Consider the following 20,118-nt stretch of genomic DNA (forward strand, 5'->3'; position numbering starts at 1 on the left):
GCGAGCAGTCCTTTGCAGATAAATAGGTAAGCCAAGTCAACACTTGGGCAGTATATAACACCATGAGGTTAAAAGCAATGCCCTTATCTGCCATATCTGCATCTCCCCTTTTTCTTTCATCTACTGTTTAGCGAAACTAACGCTGACACTGATAGGACAAGACTTCGGCGCCTCTGGGTTTTAAAATTAGAAAGAAAAGAAGCAAAACAACATGGAGCATAACAATTCTGGATAGCCCATACTTCATGCGCAAAAGCTTATATTAGCAGGTAGGTCCAGTTGTCACGAATCATGCCTAGCTAACCGCCTGGGATATTACATCTTCTTAATTAAAAAAGCGTTAGAGCACAGTTCTCCCCCCCCTTATGATTATCCTATATCCTTTTTCGATCCACAGGAGCACTCTATAGGCAGCTTCAACTTGTTTTGCGGTTTTAACAATTTCTACACAAATACCGAATAACATAGAATCTGAAAATATCTTCCTAACACGGACTCCCAGGTAAACTTATCCTTCACTTTATATAAACACTTTAAAATAGACTAAATTGTCCAGCTTTCTTAATCTGGTATACGGTCTCATATGGATATCTACTATAAAAAACCAGTCGCATTTCTTAAAAGCATTGTCTTTCTCCCTCATAAAATCTGGTAACCTATACCCTTAAGATAATAGTTTATCTTCGAAGAAAGAGGCAGGAAATAATTCACAGATGGTTAGACATGGTATCAACTTTGTATATTTCAAAAGCCTTTCAGTTTTTCATCCTTTTGGATGATGCACAGTATTTGTTAATTTCCACTCAAATAAGAACAGGTTTTCATCAAAGAGAGTGATATAAAGAAACTAATAAATGGTTAACTAACTGAATTTTCTATCTCTGTGAAAGGAGGGTAAATAATTGATCCTGCATAAAGACATGTATTATAACTGTTAATTCCCTTGGTATAAATTTGTAAGAAGAACCATAATCTGTTCAACAGTGACTGTATACCTACGTGTATGATGTATTGAAAAAAAAATCAGTTACAATACCACCAAGATATTTTAGAGTGGGTTTATATAAATGTATTGCCATGTTGTATGTTTTACAGGCTAAAGAGATAACACCGTTAAAAATAACGATCATAAATTACTTGATATGCATCGGAATTTATTGTATGTTTATTTTTCTAGGGCAATTATATCGACCCCTGAACCCTGACAGAAATCAAAACATTGTCTTGATAAAGGTGGATAGAACTTTGAAATACCACCGAAACGCGTCGACGCTACACCAAGTATAATTCATGATCTCGACATCTTTTGCTGATAGACAAAATTATGGTGTACATAGCTTAGGTGTTTACAAACGGGTCCTAATATACAATCAGTATTGCATTATTCTATGTCTTACAGTCCTTTCTGTCTTTTGTGTTTCAATCTTGCTGGCCAATATTGAATGTAAAAACTTTTTTATGGTTTCAGTTGTGTGGAGTGGGATCCTTCTGGTCCACTCTTCGTTTTAAAAAAAAACTTTTTGTATTCTCAATAAATTGTAAGAATTCTTGACTTAATTTGTAATTTGTAATTATTTTCTCTTGACCCTTTGGCTCACTTCATCTATCCACACCCAAGGGAACATCCTGTTTTACTGGGCAGTTCAGTGAGTGCCATGGAATGCATCCATTTGTAAGGGTTTGAAGTGTCCGGCTAAATTGCATTTTAGATCTTAATTGACTTTGCCCATGATATAAAATGTGCATGTCACTTTGCATAATATCAATAACAGACAGTGCAATGTTGTTCAAGTTATAAATATTAGATGACATGGTAATAATGTTATTATCATCAACAACTAGCACTTTATCCAAATCATCCTGGTCAATTTGTCTCAAATGGACAGCAGCTTCCATTTGGGACAATTTCCAAATTTCCTTTAAGGCAACATTTATAAATATTGTCAAATGAGGGGATTTGGTACGTAAATGAATATCTGATAAATTCATGTCTTTAGAAAAAAGAGAAAGATGTTGTTTTACTGCAGACAGTGTGGGAATGTTCCAACCATTGTTGACACAACTTTCCTACTGAATAAGTGGTAATTGTACCAGAATGTGTCAACTGTAGATATCATGGATCACAACTACCTGAGTTAAACCCATGTGGGGAATTGAGAAAACAAGCATGACAACCATTGATGTCTACTGGCCACAACAAACACCCACCAGGACTCGAAAGCAAATAATTAAATGTACCATTCTGCACTATGTTATTTAATTGTTCTTCTGTGTAATCAGTAAAATGTTGCCAATCATCAAAACAGGCCAGAGAAGGAATGGTCGGGGAATTCATTTATTTAAATTTAGCCAATACCAAACCCGTAGTCTGCTGGATTGTTTCATCTAGAAAATAATCTGTGTGGGAATTAAACAGGCTCAAAGTTAAGTCTCTGTGCCTTGAACCTGCCAGGACTTCTTACCCCAAATTGATTTCAAATCAATGGTGTCCTTCCAGTAATCATAACTTTTCACGGCCAACTGATTAATGAACATAGTAGTATATATAAGCTTGGTTTGAGTAAGCATATATTTCTTTGGTGGTGTTGGAGTTAATTTAAAATAATATGACGCAGGGTTTAAAGCATCTTGCCCCCTGAAGTAAGCATCTTTTTGCTTTTTGGAGGTGGGGTCGGGCAATGTTTCCATTGCGTATAATTAAAATGTGGATGTTGTCTACCAGTTCTATGTAAGAGATGTTATCCATAATGATGGTAGCAGAACACATCAGCAAAATTAAGGAATAGAACTTCAGATTCAAAAACAGTGTAATATTCTAATTCAGAAAGCATAAAACACAGTGTCAACATTCCAATCATCTGAATGTAATCTGGGTACTATTACATCACCCATAGAAACTTTAGAATTTTTTTTTAACTTCCTGTTAGCAATGGGGGTCTCTAATTGGCAGAGGGATGCACCTTTGTCCAATTAGGGACCCTTCCTTCTAGTCAGGGTAAGGGGATTAAATACTTTAGATAACTCCTGCTCAGCTCCTTGGTAGCTTGACACAAGCAGATAGACTCTTTCCCAAAGGCAATGTGTAAAGTATTTGCATCCATACACACATTAACCCAGTGAGAACACCAGAAATGGACACCACACAGTTTAGAAAAGTAAAGTATCTTTATGTAAACCAAACAAGACCAAAATTACAAAATTCCAACATACACAATTCAAAATATGACTTTAAAAATGTTTCAAGCGACTTAGTCCATAGAAAACTATATATGCTTGATATTACACCAAAGTGTCTTTAAGTGCATCAAAGTTGACAAGGCCAAACAGTCGCAGAGAAGGGAAGCATTGGAAAACATAGCAATGTGTCCGTTCCTGAGCTCTTGGGGAGGTGAGACAATTATGTTGCACGCAGGAGAAGTGATATGTCACATCCGGACAATATCTGGAAGTGAGGCATCAAAATCCAAGAAGATTCTGGTCTGTGGGTGATGCGTGAAAAACCTTGGTGCACAGGTGCGATGCGTAACACTCTGGAGGTGATGTATACTATGGGCTGTGCGGCGAGGCTTCGCATTGCCTGTCATCAGTTCTAAGAGGCTTTCAGCAGTTCGGCAGGACTCAGTGAGGCTGCACGTCATTCGGCATTCGTTCCAAAAGGCTCCCAGCCATGTGGCAGGACTCAACAAGGCATTGCGTCACTCGGGGTTGGTTCCGAGAGGCTTTGCATGGTTTCATGATGTTTTACGCTGGGTCTTGCAGAGATGAGATGCAAGACCCACCTGTGAGGTCCATTAACTGGAAGGAGGCTCCTCAGGCAAGGGTAGGACTCACAGATGACAGAGTCCAGCAGCACCAGCAGAGTTGCAGGAACAAAGGAGGCAAGTACACACAAGCCTTTAGAGATTCTTCTTCTAGCAGGTTCACAACAAAGTTCCAGTCTGTGCACTCTCCTTGGCAAAAGCAGCAAGTCCTGGCCAACCCAGCAAAGCAAACAGAATAAAGGGGCAGTACTCCTCCTTTCAGCTATCCATCTCTTCTTCTTGGCAGAGGTTCCTTTTGATTCCAAAAGTAATTTGATTCTCTGGGGTTTAAGGTCCTATACTTATACCCCATTTTCTCTTTGTTCTCTTTGTGGCAGGGATCTCTGAGCCCAGTCCAAACCAGTTATGTCCTATCTGGTGCAGCATGACCACAGGAGATGGATACAGCATTGTGCAAAGGAGACACAGCCTATTCAGGTGCGCGTGAAACTCCTCCCACCACTCTAAATGCAGCCAAGGTTTATTCAGCCCAGCTATGAATCACCCAGGGAAGGCAGAACACACCTCGACCCCCATGTGGCTATCTACAGTGAATGCACATCTCCAGCTCCTGTCACTTCAAAATCAGATACACAGACAGCAGAGGCACACAGAATGGATAAACAAGAAACTGCCTACTTTCCAAAAGTGGCATTTTCTAACACACAATTTGAAAACCATCTCCCTAAAAGATGGATTATCAAAGTCTGAGTTCAGGGAGCCTAAACTCAATTTCTCTATCTTGTCCCAATGGAAAGTTAAACTTGTAAGATGTTACAAAGTAACTCTCATGATAGCATATGGGACAAATAGCCGTTCACTAGTGAAAAACAAAATTGCTGTGTTTCACTATCAGGAGATGGAAAACACACCAGCACATATCCTACCTTTAACATACACTGCACCTGGCCAATTTGGGCACCTTGGGCCTACCTGAGGGGTGCCTTAAATGTAAGAAAAGAGAAAGGTGTAGCCGGGCAAGTAGGTGCACCTCATAAACGACAAGAGGCATGAATGCACTCCTTTCCTTGTAATTCTTCTAATTTCTTATTGTGATTAATACTTGATATGTTGTTGTTGTTGTTGTAGTACTTTATTCGATGAAAGTTTATCATAAAAGTAAAAACATACTCCAAGTACAAACAACCCTTAAAATTCATAGTTATAAATATACAGATCATAAATACATTAAAAAAGCTTATATACAATTAAAAGAGAAAGGAAAAGGACTCCTAAGGGACATAAGGATAATATAGGAGTACAACCAGGAACAATTAATCTGAATTATATCTTGGTTATTTCTCTCAGATGATTCTTTATCTGTTTAGAACGTATCTGCCAGGCTTTTCCCAGAAATTTTGCAACCCCACATACAATGGTCGGAGATGTTACGTCTGTTGTGAGGATACGCAGGGCCATATGATGTTGTCTAAAGCCCAACTCCCTGCATATCGGCTTTAGCTACCGACTTCTAACCCCCTATAGGCTTTACAAGCAAACAGAAAGTGAGGTAAGGACTCTTTAGGGCATGGGCAACATGGGCATGTTCCTTGGTCATCCCGTAAGGTTTTCCAATTCACAGTAAATGAATTTAATGGTAGTGTTTCATGCCTAAACTTTAAAAAGAGAGTTCTATGACTGGAGGATTGGACAAAGTCCAGAAATGGTTCAAGCTTTCTAACAGACTTATGAACCTAAAATTGGTCGGTTAGGGACCCCCACTTTTGCCCCTCTAGTTCCTCCTTCTGGACCCTATCCCAATACATTTTCTTCACAATCTGTTTCGGTGGGGGGGATTGGGACTGCCAAGACTCACCCAACCCTATGTGTATGACCAGCTCCCTCAACTTGCTCAGCCACCGGATCTCACTTGAGCCGTTCAAGTTGATGAGTTCGTCAAGCACCGCTGCATAGTTACCCAATTCTGGTGACCTTCTTAGGCGCACCCAGAACAGTAGTGGACGAAGGCAAACTATGTCCTTGATTGAGCGCCTGCCCATGTCAAAAAGAAGGGGCTTTAAAGGGGTTGAGGCTGGGAGGGAAACTAGATCTCTGAAGAACTTGTTCTCAGCTTTAACCAGGTCCGAGGTATTCTCGAACCCCCACAGTTCCGAGCCGTAGACAGCTGAGGCCAATGCCTTCCCTTCGTATACTGCGAGGGTCGGGGCTATGGGTCTGCTAATGGAGCCTCGCTGGTCTCTGAGAATAGCTCCTGAAACTCTCTTGTTGTTTAGAAGCATTTTAAAAACATGGGAATTCCAGGTCAATTTGTTATTGACCCTTATTCCCAGGTAATCGAAAGCCTCAACTACTTCCAAAGGAGTCCCATGGAGGGAAACATTAAGCCTTTTTGGTTTTTTAGATGAAGACAATGCCATCAACTTTGTTTTGGAGGTGTTGATGGTTAATCCCCGCTCTTTGCAAAACAAGCTGAACCTGTCCAAGAGTTTCTGGAGACCCATAGGGGTTTTGGACATCAAGAGGGTATCATCGGCGAAGAGGAGGGTTGGTGTTTTTTCCCCCGCCAGGACTGGTGCGTCGGCCGGTTCCTCCCTCAAATGGTCCACCACCCCATTCACAAGGAGGGAGAACAAGGTCGGCGCCATCACACAGCCCTGGCGGACCCCCCTGTTCACAGGAACCCTCTCCGTCAGCTCTCCCTGACTCCCCCATCTAATTTTGGCATAGTTACCCATATGTTATCTTTTGATTAGCTCAAGAAGATAGCTCGGGAATCCCATATCATGTAACACCTGCCACAGTTTATTGCGAGGCACCAGGTCGAATGCGGTTTTCAGATCAATACAGGCCAGGTAGAGTCGGCCTTTCCCGATGGACACACATTTCCAGAATACTGCGAAGAATCTGAAAACCTGGTCCATCATACCCACCCTCCGCCTGAAGCCTGCTTAAAGATGTGACAGGATATTCCCTTCTTCTAGCCACGACCCCATTCTGGAAACAATGACCCTGCCAACTACCATCTGCACTACGTTGATTAAACTAATCAGCCTGTAGTTGGCAGGGTCCTCTCTGTTACCTTTCTTGTAGATTGTAACCACCTCAGCCGCCAGCCATGACTCAGGGATATCACCGCCCTGTACAATCAAGTTCAACAAGAGGCTAATATAGGTAGCCCAGGGTATAATGTCATATAAGAGTAGATCACCAGGCAGGCCGGGGGTTATATTCTTAATGGCCAGTTCAACCTCTTTTCAAGGAAAAAGATCAGGGCTAGAAAGGCTTTCAGAGGGAGGTTCTGGATAAAAACCAAGCACTGGCTCTAGCTCTAATTCCAGCTCACCACAATACAACTTAAGAAAATGGATATACCATTGTTGTGCAGTGATGTGGTTTACAATTGGGTCGGATACTCTTCTTTTGGAAATAGTTATTAATTCCCAAAATCTGGTCGAATCTTTTAATTGGGCTGCGATTTTAAGTTCCTGCCAATGGTCTTCCTCCCATTCCCTCTTTGCTAAGTTAATGGTACTATTGTAATCCTTTCTAGCCTCCCTTACAGCTACCGCATTTTTTTGCCGCAGTGCTAAGGATATGGCCTGCCTCTTTTTCCTACATAGAGCAGTATACCATATATTGCCTTGCTTTCTTCCTTTACTTTTATGCCCTCTGGAATCATTTATGGTAAAGAATAATCCCAGCTTCTCCACCATGTTCCTATAGAGGTTACTTGCATGTGAGCTCTGCTTTGTACCCATGATTACATTAAGAGAAGCAAGTTCTAAGTTTCCTAAATTTACTGTTTCTCTAATGCTGTCTAGTATATCCTCTTGACAAATGATCCTATTCCATTTCAATTTACGGTTACAATTAGAGAGGACTACCTCTTTTGATAATAGAAACGGGGCTTTGGGGCTTTTCCAATCACTCCTCATCTCAATTTCATACACAGAGCATTATAGTCACTATCATGTGATTGCTTAACCTCCATATCCACTAGGTCTCCCCATAGCCGCATATCCAGTAATAGGTAATCAATGCGCGAAGGGCTATTGATTCTATTATATGTATTGGAACTTTTGGGTCCGATATGGTCCTACCATTCAGAGCTCGCAAATTAAATTCATTTGTCAGGTCGTTAATTTGTATCGCCCTGGGTGACCACTTTTTAATTGGGGGCAAATTCAATGGGGGGATGGAGTATTTCATGTCATCCTCGCTGGTTCCCAGAAGGTCGCCTTCACTAAAGGGTTAATAGGTGCAATTTAAATCTCCTCCCACAATAATTTTAGGGAGGGGCTGAATACTCGCCAGTGTTGTTTCTAAAAGTGATATGGTTGTTGAGAATTGGGCCCCTGGTGTCCCTCAAGCATATACATTAAAGAGTTCTACCTTATTGCTGTTCTGTGGCCCTTTATTTGATAGGTGTAGAATGTCTTCTGAGCCAGAGTGGTTCATATTAATGGCCCAGTTTAGAGCCACATTAACCCATAAAATAAGGCCCCCTGCTGGCCGGTGCTTCCCTGAGCTTGTTGCCGGGATAAAATAGGTGGTATATCCCGATTTATGTAAGGGGGTCTTGCTCCAGGTTTCCTGGAACATGCAGACATCATAGTTGGAGATTAAATCATTCCATTCCGGAATTGCCAATTTTTTTTGAAGGCCTGCTATGTTCCATGATAGGAGCTGAACTACCTTAACGGGGTCACTCTCCAAAGTAGATATATCCTGAGTGACACGCCCCTGGGCTGCGCCGCTGAGTGGGCTTAGGGTCGTATACAGAGTGGGCGGCAGAGGCTCGTGCTTCCCTGGTGTGTGTGTTTCCCCTTGGGAGAACTGGAAGATATCATTATTTAGTCAATCTATTCTATTAAGTTCGGAATCGTCCTGATCCCAATCTAAAGTCCAAAGTGGCATGTATCTAAAGTGGATATTTGAGTGTTTAGGGGGACAAGACCGGAACTCAAGGGCCAGCAGGTTCTCCGCAATTTCTTGATTGCATAGCTCAATTTTAAAGCAATCGGTTCGAGAACTGAACAGGGACACCCTTTCGACTTGGCGAAGCCAATGTATCGCCTTGTTATGGATTGCTTCCCTACTTTCTTGAGAGGCACTTGAGAGGCACTTCTGCTGAGCTTTGGGACTTTGGTTATGTATACAACTGATGACTTATTTCTAGTTAGGATATGATGGTGTGGTGAAGTGCCCTGATCGGCTCCTTCGTTCATTTTTCCTGGCGTTGAGGACATATGACTGGTGCTTGTTTTGTTGATGTAAGAACCCTTACCCTTATCTGCCTCAGCCCTAGATTTCATGATTCCGCATACGTACTAGGGGTGGATTGCCTCGTTAAGATGTTTTTATTGGAGGGTTTTTGACCTAAACTCCCATTCAAACGGGGCCCTACTCCTTGGGTTAGAGAAGTAGGAGCGATTGAACCACTCTTAACAACTGTAGGCGGTAATTGGTGCGGAGGATCATTATTCCTGTCCAATTTCCACTTCTGTGCAAACCCCATCAGTGTGTTTTTAACAAAGGCCATTTCGGTCTCTAAAATCTCCATTTTCTGCACTAGTATCCTATTCAAATAGAGGCAATTCGGGCAGCCGTAGACCACTACGCCACTTGACTCTGGGACTGGTTCCCTAGTGCCCTGCACTGAGTTATCATGTAGATCCCCCGAATCGCCCTCTAGAACGGCAAATCTATGGGAGCGGTTAATGCCTATGCTAGGTGGCGCTTCGGACACCTCCCCTTGAAGCCTGGTGTCTGGTGTTATGTTCAGGGTAATCTTATCATTTGGGGACTCTACTCGCCCTTCAACAGAACTATGGACTTCACAAATGGGGGGGTTTATTGTGTTTTTTTGCTAAAAATTGCTGGGATTACTCTTTTACGGTGTTGCTTTAGGACGTCGGAAAGAGGATCTTTGCTCGGGCATGCCTGTGCGCGTCCCGCGCTGCGTGGGGCTCACAGTGGTTATATGCACCACCTGGCGCACAGCTGTGACTCGTTGCGCCGCTGGGGATTGTGCGTGTTGTAGTTCCCCACCGCGGTGATACCGGCATTGGAGGTGCTGGCATGGCAGGGTTTTTGCAGGATTTGGCAGTGTTCTCTCCCTGACCCAGGAGCAAAGCCCAAAAACGAATTCCAGGCAGGACCCACTGGTAGAGAAACAACAAGGCTTCCTTTTAGCGCGTCCTGCGCTGCGTGGGGCTCACAGTGGTTATATGCGCCTCCTGGCGCACAGCTGTGACTCGTTGCGCCGCTGGGGATTGTGGGTGTTGTAGTTCCCCAACGCGGCGGTACCGGCATTGGAGGTGCTGGCGTGGCAGGGTTTTTGCAGGATTTGGCACTGTTCTCTCCCTGACCCAGGAGCAAAGCCCAAACACGAATTCCAGGCAGGACCCACTGGTAGAGAAACAGAAATACTTGATATTGGAGTTCAAACTGGTTCTGTGATCTATACCAAAGTCACAGCTTTGTGTGACTGGCAGTTCAAAAACATCACGTGCCTAACGCGCCCTCTAGTAGCACTGCAAAATGCAGGGGTTATTCAGCATAATAAACAAATATGTTTATGAAGTTCCACGTTCAATCCACAGTGTAAACCATCTCTTTATCAATTTTATCAAAAGCTTATACCAACATTGATCCGCGTTTTCACAGTCACGACGAGGACAGCATGATTCCACAATTGCTTTTTATTTCATATGTTTCAAATGCCTTTTGCGTGCCCATCCGGGCTTCAACATTGACATCTTAGAGTAAAGCAGTTCATTCCAAGTGACCTGGTGTAGTTTTACCCAATGCATTTCGGGCAAGTTTGCCCTTCGTCAGGGGAAACTGGAAAAAACATAACAAGACATCTAAACTATCTGCTTAATACACACTGTTTTCAATAATACCATGGCCCCCACGTTTAACTGTGAGCCCTCCACCCTTATGAAACCTCACTTGTATGAACATAATAAAAATGCCCCTTATCCTGAAGCCTGAAAAGTTAAAACGAGTGCTCAAAGAAACTTATCTAATCATAGCCCAACTTGTTCGTTAATAGATTCTGACAAATTAATATCTTCCGTCTGGTACAATAGAAACCCTTAATAAATATTATGCTGAAAACCCTTCGTGCATCCTCGCCCTATCTCAACCAAAAGCCAGTTGAATAACAACACATGTAAAGTGACCAAAAGGAAACCGATGAAAACTACCTTGAAAGTCACGTCCAGTACCTGAACTCATCCACCTTCCTCTTTCCAACCGCCTGAAAATGCGATGTTCCCTCCCTTCACCTACAAATCCAGACTCTTCCCACATGAATGCCATTAAGTAATTACCAATCCGGGAACTGACATCATAACCATGTAACCCAATCTCAATTTGAAATGAAATCCTTCACAAGTGCGTAATCCAACCCCTCGGTGTTATTATGCATGCTATAAAAAGAGAAATGAAATAAAATACAATAAAATAAACAGTCTTCCATCCCACCCATGAATCCTTGCTATCGATTTATGCCCACCTCACCCACTCACGCAACAAACCCCAAGGTTTTACCTATATTTCTACGCATCAAGTACATCTAAATGTGTTATTTAAAGTGTGACCAATATTTTTGTCATCCGAGTTTCATCGTAAAAACGTGAACACGAGCTTTGATGGCCAACATGATAAATGTGTACATGCCTTTTCGGTATATTTATACGTAGTCACCGTCCTGAATGAATCCATATTCTCCTGCTGCCTTCGAAGTTTATTTATTTATTTATTTATTATATTTATATAGCGCATTATCACCGATTGGTCTCTAAGCGCTTGTACTTGAGAAACTAATTATTACAGAAAAACAGGCAGCCGAGGTATATCACACCCCACGCTTCTCGAAAGAGCACCGTTTTTAACATTCGCCTGAAAGGCAATAGATTTGGTTCCTTCCTTAAGCCTGATGGTAACTTATTCCAGGCTGCCGGCAGGGTAGCTGAGAAAGCACGTCCACCGAGGGTGGTCATACGGTAGCGCGGGCTTACCAAAAGAGTGTCCTCAGACGATCGCAGGGTCCTTCTGGGGATGTACTGCACCAGTCTGGCTTTAATGTAGCTAGGCGTGTTGCCATAGACCGCCTTATGTGCGATGCACAGACCCTTGAATAAAATCCTCTGCCTAATGGGAAGCCAATGTAATTGGCATAAAAGAGGAGAGGCATACGTGCTTCTGGATTTTCCAAAGATCAGTCTAGCTGCATCATTCATCACTATTTGCAGTCTCGAAAGTTGTTGCTGGGGGAGCCCAACATAGAGGGCATTCCCATAGTCCAAGCGTCCTAAGATCATTGCGGACACCACCGTCCTTAGCGTGGAAAATGACAGCATTGGAGAGATTTTCCGGAGTTGCCTTAGGAGGGCCACACATGTGCCTACCACCGACGACACTTGGTTTTTCATGGATAGATTACCATCGATGTAGATTCCCAGGCTTTTCACCACCCTTGCTGGTGTCGGGGTCCTACCCAACTCTTGAGGCCAGAGGAGATCATTCCAGGGATTGCCCGAGATGGTAATGGGCAATACATCGGTCTTCTCTGGGTTGATCTTCAAGGAGTTGGAGGACATCCAATTACTCGTGAATTTTAGAATGTTATGTAGCCTAGCTTGGGCTCCAGGTGAATCCTCAATTTGGATGATGATCTGTGTGTCGTCGACATAGTTGTAAATTTGACACTCCATCTGATTTAGAGCAAAAATCAGTGGCTGTAGATATATATTGAAAAGGAGCGGAGAAAGGACAGATCCCTGCGGCACTCCACATGTAATAGCCGCTGGTGTAGAGACCAAATCTGACAGCTGGACCCTCTGCGATCTTCCCTGCAGGAATGAAGTTAACCAGCTCAGCGCGGTCCCCCCGATGCCCAGATCTCTCATGCGTTCCAACAGTAGGTTATGACTCACCGTGTCGAATGCAGCTGAGAGATCTAAGAGCACCAGGGCTCCGGGGATCTTTTTGTCAGCTCTACATCTTAGTTCGTCCAGGATAGATACCATCACCAGCTCCGTGCTATGATGTTTTCGAAAGCCGACCTGATTTTGCTCTAACAGAGCGTTGGTCTCCAGATGTTTTGAGAGGTGTATCAAAACATGCTGCTCAATCATTTTAGCTAAGAAAGGTAATTGAGAGATGGGCCTATAGTTTTTTTAATTTTAACGTCAGCCCCCGATTTCTTAAGAAGCGCAATCAACCTAGCCTCTTTGAAAGAAATTGGAACCTGTCCCATCTCTAGGGATCTATTGAAGAGGGTAAGTACATCCTCTTCAAATCCTAACATCGCGAGCTTGAAAACACTGGGTGGGCAGGGGTCTGCCTGAGAACCAGAGTTTACTCTCTCTACCAGGCTGGCCAGCGTCTCCTTGGTAATCAAGGGTAATGTGTTTATAAAGTGGTGTACCTCTGGGGGATCCTGTGTAATATATAATGGACAATCAAACAGTGGCGTCCGGGATATTTCACCCTGGAGGTCTTCAATTTTTCTTATAAAGAAATCCTGGAAGTTCTGGCAATCTTCCTGGGAGAACTCTGGTTTCTGCTCTTTGATGTTTCTCAATTCCTTGAGTACTTTGAAAATTTCTTTCTGCGGGACCCGAGCTGTAGCTATTCTGTTCTCAAAGAACTCTGCTTTGCGAGCTAATATCGCCTTTTTATAGTGTGCAAGCTCCTGCACATATAGGTTCCGGGTATTGATATTATAATCCCTCCTCCAGGCTCTCTCCACCTTACGGAGCGCCTGTTTCTTAGCTCTTAGAGTTTCGTCGAACCAAGGAGCCGCCATCCCTCTATCCACCCATTTCACCTTTTTTGCTGGAGCAACAGCATCAATGGCATTCTTCAATTTATCAAGTAATTTTTGACTGCCAACCTCAACATTCTCATTGGCTATATTTAATTCGGCTGAGTTTAATAGATGTCCAACCAACTCTTCCTTATTGATGTTATTCCATCTTCTTACAATTTTCCACACAATTCTCTGTCTATTCCCTACCTGGTTGATCTGCCTCTGACCTGTGATTAGATAATGGTCCGACCAAGCACACGGTACAGTAGTAATAGGGTCTGGCCCGGGATCTGTGATCCATACCAGATCTAATGTATGACCTTTGTCATGGGTAGGGCCGGTCACTATTTGACACATACCTAAGGTCGTTAAAGCCTCTTCAAGGTGAAGAGCTTGCCCTACCTTTGGGGAGAGCTCCCAATGGCAGTTAGAGTCTCCCATAATCATCAAGTTCTCATACCGGGACCTGAGGTCATGCACGACCTCCAGTAAGTGATCCAGAAAGGTTGGTTCAGCCCAGGGAGGACGATATAACAGTAAGATGACCCAACAAGTGGTGCCCCTCTCAAATTTCACTCCCAGAGCCTCTGCTCCACCAAGATTTTCCGCACATACTCTTTCAATCTTCCAGCAGTCTTTATATAAGAACGCTACCCCCCCTCCTCTCTTGGTGCCCGTACGATTGAGGCAAATAGCCTTAAAGTTCGGGGGGAGAGAGGCCACCAGATCAGGTGTTGAAGATTCCTCCAGCCACGTTTCTGTGACCCCAAGGATATCAATGCCACCGTCCTGTAAGAGCGAAAAAATTTCTAAATTATGCCTCTGTAGGGAGCGAGTATTTAGCAGACCATACTTCAAGGTAGTATCCGCCGTCCGAATATTTATTCCCTCCTTCGACCGTGGGGACTTCAGTAGCCCTTCCTGTCATAAAATAGCTATACAATCCTGAGTAGGCTGAACATCAGCCCTAATAAACTGTAATAATGAGGATCTACCATATCTAATTAAATGGCCAGGGGTTGTGGCCCCTGGGCCCGGCTGAGCGTGGATGGGCGTAGATGGGCTTTATTTTCACTATCGTTGCTTGCTCCATCTTCTTTTCCCTTTTTTTGATAATCAACACGGTGCAAACTTGCGTGGGACAAAACATTGCAAAGCGTAAACGACAAGATGCATGAATGCACTCCTTTCCTTATATTTCTTGTAATTACTTATTGTGATTTAAACTTGATATTTGCGTGCAAACTGTTTCGGTGATCTATCCCAAAGTCACGGCTTTGTGTGATTGGCAGTTCAGTGAACTGGGTGCACCTGCCAGGTCGACATGGCAGTTACCAACTGCCCGTGCAGACACTGTAGTAGCAGGTCTGACACACATTTATAGAGCTACTCCTGATGGTGGCACAATTAGTGCTGCAGGGCCACTAAGGATGATGCCCCAAAACTGGTCCCAGGATGCTTATTTGTGGGTCCAGAGTGGGTCTGGCTAGGCAGATTGGGCTGAACTGTTCCGATGAGGAGCAGGGTCAAAACTGATTTGCATATGTCTGGAACCAAACTGGGGAGGCCTGGTGAGCAAAGGAACAATGGATTAAACCCAGATCCTTGGAATTTGGGGTGAATGTTTGGATTGTTCAGCATTCTGTCTATCATTTTTTCCTTTTGCTTTTGTCATCCTAAGTGGGAAGCGTTTGCCCAGACATGGGTACCATGCTCACTGCACCACTGGATTCAAGGTAGCCTGGATGATGAGGAGTGATGCCCGAAAACCGGTTCCAGGATGCTTATTTCTGCTGCAGGGAAGACCTGGTTTGGCCAATCGGGCTGGATTGTTCCCATTAGGAGAAGGGGCAAGACTGATTTGCATATGGCTGGGTCCAAACTGGGGTGGCATGGTGAGATGGATTAAACCCAGATCCTTGTGACTGTCTGCAAATGTTTACATTGTTCAGCGTTCTGTCCATCATTTGTTCCTTTTGCAGGCCCACTAGTAGCATTTGATTTACAGGCTCTGGCACACTCAATGCACTGCAGCGAAACGACGGTGCCCAGGATCTTTGATGTAGCAGCGGAACAGACACGGACGGTCCCCACAGTTTAACAGCTGAGGAGCACGGCTGTCGGAGGACGATCCTCTATCGGATGCTAGCCCCTATGTCTTTGTTGGAGCCATAACTGTAGCGCGCTTGAGCGTGGGACGCATCCCCCCTCTGCGATGATTGGCCGAATTTTGCCCCCAGAGCGCTCGGGTGTCCTGACACATCGTTTGTATGAAGGAGGGAGCACCTGGACATCGCCGTGTCGTGGGACTTGTGAGCTGCCTGCAGACTGAGGGCTTTGGAGCCCCCTGGCGGAGGTGATCTTGGAGCTCCTGGAATGGTCGGGATGCCTCCTGGTGGGAGCTGAGGAGCCCGGATCCGTGCAGTGATCGTCACGGATGGCGGAGCTGCGTGAGGCATGCAGGCACCAGATCAGATTGCGCTGACACACTGGAGACTCTTTCCAGGCTCGAAGAAGGAACGCGTTTGGACTCAATCTCTCCTGCTTCAAGGTAATGGGTCAGCACCCAATCTGGCCCCGCCCCGACCCCGGTTCTCTACCATGAAACGGCGTTTTCAGGGCTACCCCTCCCTCCTCCCACTCTCCCCTCAAGACAGCTTCCGGTCCTCCTCTTGCATCGGAGGTAGATGCCAGTTCACGGGCTTACTAACTAAAAGCAAGGTCTGCCTATCTGTATGAATCTGATTTACGGAGCCATAAGAAGACCTTAGAATGGATCAGGGTGAGGGTTGGATAACACTGGACCTCCGGTGTGCATGCTCAGACTTAAAGACTTCTTTTCTGGCACAGGCTTCAATATTCCCTAACATGGGAAATATCTTGGGTTTCTGTTCCTCGTTAGATATCTCTAGATATCAAAATGTCCGTAACTGAACTTCAGTAGAAAAAAAAATAGGGGATTAAAGTAGAAAAGGGACTACCTCCCTGGAGTCACTACTCAATGGTAATAGAAAGAAGACTTCATTGCCTCCTCCACTGAGCTCCCAAAATGGCTGCAACAAATTCTCATAGAAATAAGACTGCAACTCTGAGACTCTTTTCCTGAAATAGAAAAAGGTCTATAATGCTAGCTCTTCACTAGTCAGTAATCAAAATAGACATCTTGGACCGTCTCACCTCTATTCACAGCACAATCACTTTCACCCCACCTAGGTCAGCTTCTCTCTCAAACCTTGATGCACCGACCCCGTTAGGGCAGCATTCCTCACTACCTTGCCTCCCCTCCCCCCCTAAAGGTCAACCCTTACAACCCTGTTAAACGGCCCTCCCCTTTAAGGGCACATTCCGCTTATACTGCTTCACATCGGTCCATTCTCCGCCTATTCAGTAACACCTACACTATGGAGCGCACAGGCAAATGCACCTACTCCATCACACCTCTCAAAAAAGGCAGCCAAAGGCTTCAAACACAACCTATTAAAATCTCATCTGGAAACCCCAATCTCTGACCCTTACTTCTCAATGAACAATGGGCTGATTAAGAAAGACATCATATTCTACACTAAAAGAAGAGCTCAATGGAGTAAAGCTTTTCTCGCTCTCTTTAAGGTATCTAACCTGAAGAAAACAGCGCCTGGTTTTGCCTTATCTATCCTCCCCTCCCTATTCTGTAACGCAGCTGCCATGGTCAATATCTATCATAATGAATTCATCCTAATCCAATCCAATAACCACAACCTCAACTTGATCGACCACATTTTTCTGCTCATTAAAGAGAGTCACTCTTACACATCCCTCCTCTCCATCCCCTCACACTGATATCTTCAACTCCCATCCAGCTCTCGAAGTTAATCAGAACTCTCAGACCCCATCCCCATGACATTACCTTCAAACCTCACCGACAACCCACCCAACAACGCACTCCACCTTACAACCATCTCACGTAGTAACACCACCAATTCACTCTCCTTCCCTCCTCACCCGGTGCTTTCGCCCCCACTTTCACCCTCACCTCCACTCCCAGCACCCCCTTTTGCTTGACAGCTTCCCCAATTACCCATTGGATCCCACCTTCCCTCCTCACCCTGCACTTTGGGACCCTCAATCCCCCCTCACCTTAACTCCCAGCACCTCCATTCAGCTTAACAGCCCCTCCAATTCCCATTTGGATCCCAGCTTAGACACCCTCCTAACCACTCATCCTGATCTCCATATCTCACCCTCCCCCCACCTCTACTCACAGCTCCTCCCATTGGCCCATCAGCCCCACCCTTACCCCCACTGCTTTGGACACTCCCGTATCTATAGAAACCAGTACACAGTCTACTCCCTTTCTCCACCCATCCAATAATGAAACTATCACGCCTGACACCATACTTGACCTAATATTATCAGCCCTTCAACAAGTCAAATTGGACATCCGAACCCTTCACAACCTTATTTCACTACAATCCAAGTCCTCCTGCTTTAAACAGAAACACAACCCGTCCCCATCCCCCAAGGTCTATAATCTCATCCAACGTCTTCCTGCAAACTGCCAAGCTCATGGTTCCCCACGTTGGAGCACAGTCCCACTCCCTAATGCCATTTCCCACTCTATCAGGGGCTAAACCTGATATCTGACTCTTTTCTAGGGGCCCTCCTATGCTCGTACGATCCCTCACCCCCCTCTGAGCAAGGGACTTCCAGTTAGCCCGCTTACAGACTCCGGAATACAATCCATCCCGATCATCACTCATAGAGCTACCAGACTCATTGTTGAAAATAACCTCACTAGAATCCCCATCACAGCCGAACCCACCGCAATACTCACCCAGCCACGGCTAAGCTGTATCCTCCTAAACTGCAGGTCCGCCTCTAGACATGCAGCAGATATAGCTGACCTACTTATCAAGAACAAACCTGACATTATGATCCTAACAGAAACCTGGCTAAATGAAACCTCTACTTCCATCATGGACATTTTGCTACCCCCTAACTATGACATAACCAGACTAGACAGAACAGACAGGCCAGGCGGTGGGATAGCCTGCAAACACCAGATCTGTCTAACAGTGACCAACTCCAATACCCCTGCTTTATCATTGTGCGAATACGTATGCTTAAACATCTCCAACAACAACAAACAAATATGCTCTTAACACGCCTTCTCTAATCCTCTGGGAGATAACCTCACTTTCATAGAACACTTCATGGACATTCCAGCATCAAATGACAGCCAAAATTTTAAGCAAATTTTCTTAGGGGACTTCAACCTTCATTGGAATGGCCACAACAATCCGAGGGTAAACTGCCTCAAAGCCTTCCTCACGGACCTCAATCTCAACCAAATATGTAACAGCCCGACACATGACAAGGGTGCAACTCTCGACCTAATAATATCCAAAACGGACTCCACTCAGCTCGACTTAATACTCCCTTGCGACTGGTCTGACCATCATTTCATTACATTGCAAGTCTTGGAAACCATTAAACGACTCCCTACACAACCCCTGAGAACTAAGACCGGGAAGAGAAACCTGAAAAACGTCGGATCTGATCTTACAGCCTTAGCTAACTCAAACCCTCTCAGTCCCCCGGAAGACCTGACTGATGTACAGGAGCTGACAAATCACAACTTTCACTCCATAAACAACCTCCTTAACAAAATGTCCCCATTCCAACTGAAAAGAACCTCCTCAAAAGACTCTAAACCATGGTATGATGGGAGGCTAAATGATGACAGATGCTCTCTTAGAGTAATTGAACATCGCTGGAGAGCTTCATCCTCTACTGACCTCCTCAAACTACTAAGAACATCTAGAAATGCTTACTTTAGAAAAATCTAAAACTGATTTCTTCAGGTCTCAACTAGACGTAGCCAAGAACCGCCCCAAAAAACTATGCAATCTTATCAAAGCCCAAACCAAGAGCCTACCTTATGTCCTCATCGACAACCCTTTTTTTCCCCAACTGTGATGTTTTTGGCTACTAATTTGCCTCTAATACAGAATCCATTAAATCAGATTTACTCATGGACCTAATATAGATCTCAGACTTAAAAGAGAGCTCGTCACTGCCCCTAGCTGTTGCCCCAGCTAATGACCTCCCGGTATTTAAACTAAAAAACAATGCATCTTGGACAAACTTCAACATTTACAGTGAAGATACCATATGAAAGACGCTAAACGCGCTGAAACCCTCCAATTACTTCACGGACCCACTCCCTGCAAACTACATAAAAGACTTCATTCCTCTCTTACTACCCCTCTGGACCAAGATCATTAACACATCCCTTCTTCAGGGATCCATTCCAGACATTCTGAAAACGGGGCAGGTCTCGCCTATCCTAAAGAAAACCACAGCGGACCCCTCGGACCCTAATAACTATCGTCCGATCACTAACATCCCTATGTTAGCCAAATTCTTGGAAAAATTAGTTAACATACAACTGAAGTCACATTGATCGATTCAACCTGCTGAACCAATTTCAATCCGACTTCAGAGCAGGTCATAGCACAGAATCAGCCATGAAACATGTATTAGACGACA

At 44.4% G+C, this 20,118-nt stretch overlaps 1 long non-coding RNA gene across 1 annotated transcript; it reads left to right on the forward strand.

Annotated features, from left to right (window-relative positions):
• Positions 1–200: 200 nt before the first annotated feature.
• On the forward strand, positions 201–1,351 carry LOC144785335 (uncharacterized). The gene is made up of 3 exons (XR_013601831.1): positions 201–269; positions 398–502; positions 1,178–1,351. It is a non-coding gene; the product is annotated as an uncharacterized LOC144785335 (long non-coding RNA).
• The last annotated feature ends 18,767 nt before the right edge of the window (positions 1,352–20,118 follow it).

The sequence above is a fragment of the Lissotriton helveticus genome, chromosome 10, assembly GCF_964261635.1.
Source record: "Lissotriton helveticus chromosome 10, aLisHel1.1, whole genome shotgun sequence".
Lineage (NCBI taxonomy): Eukaryota > Metazoa > Chordata > Amphibia > Caudata > Salamandridae > Lissotriton > Lissotriton helveticus.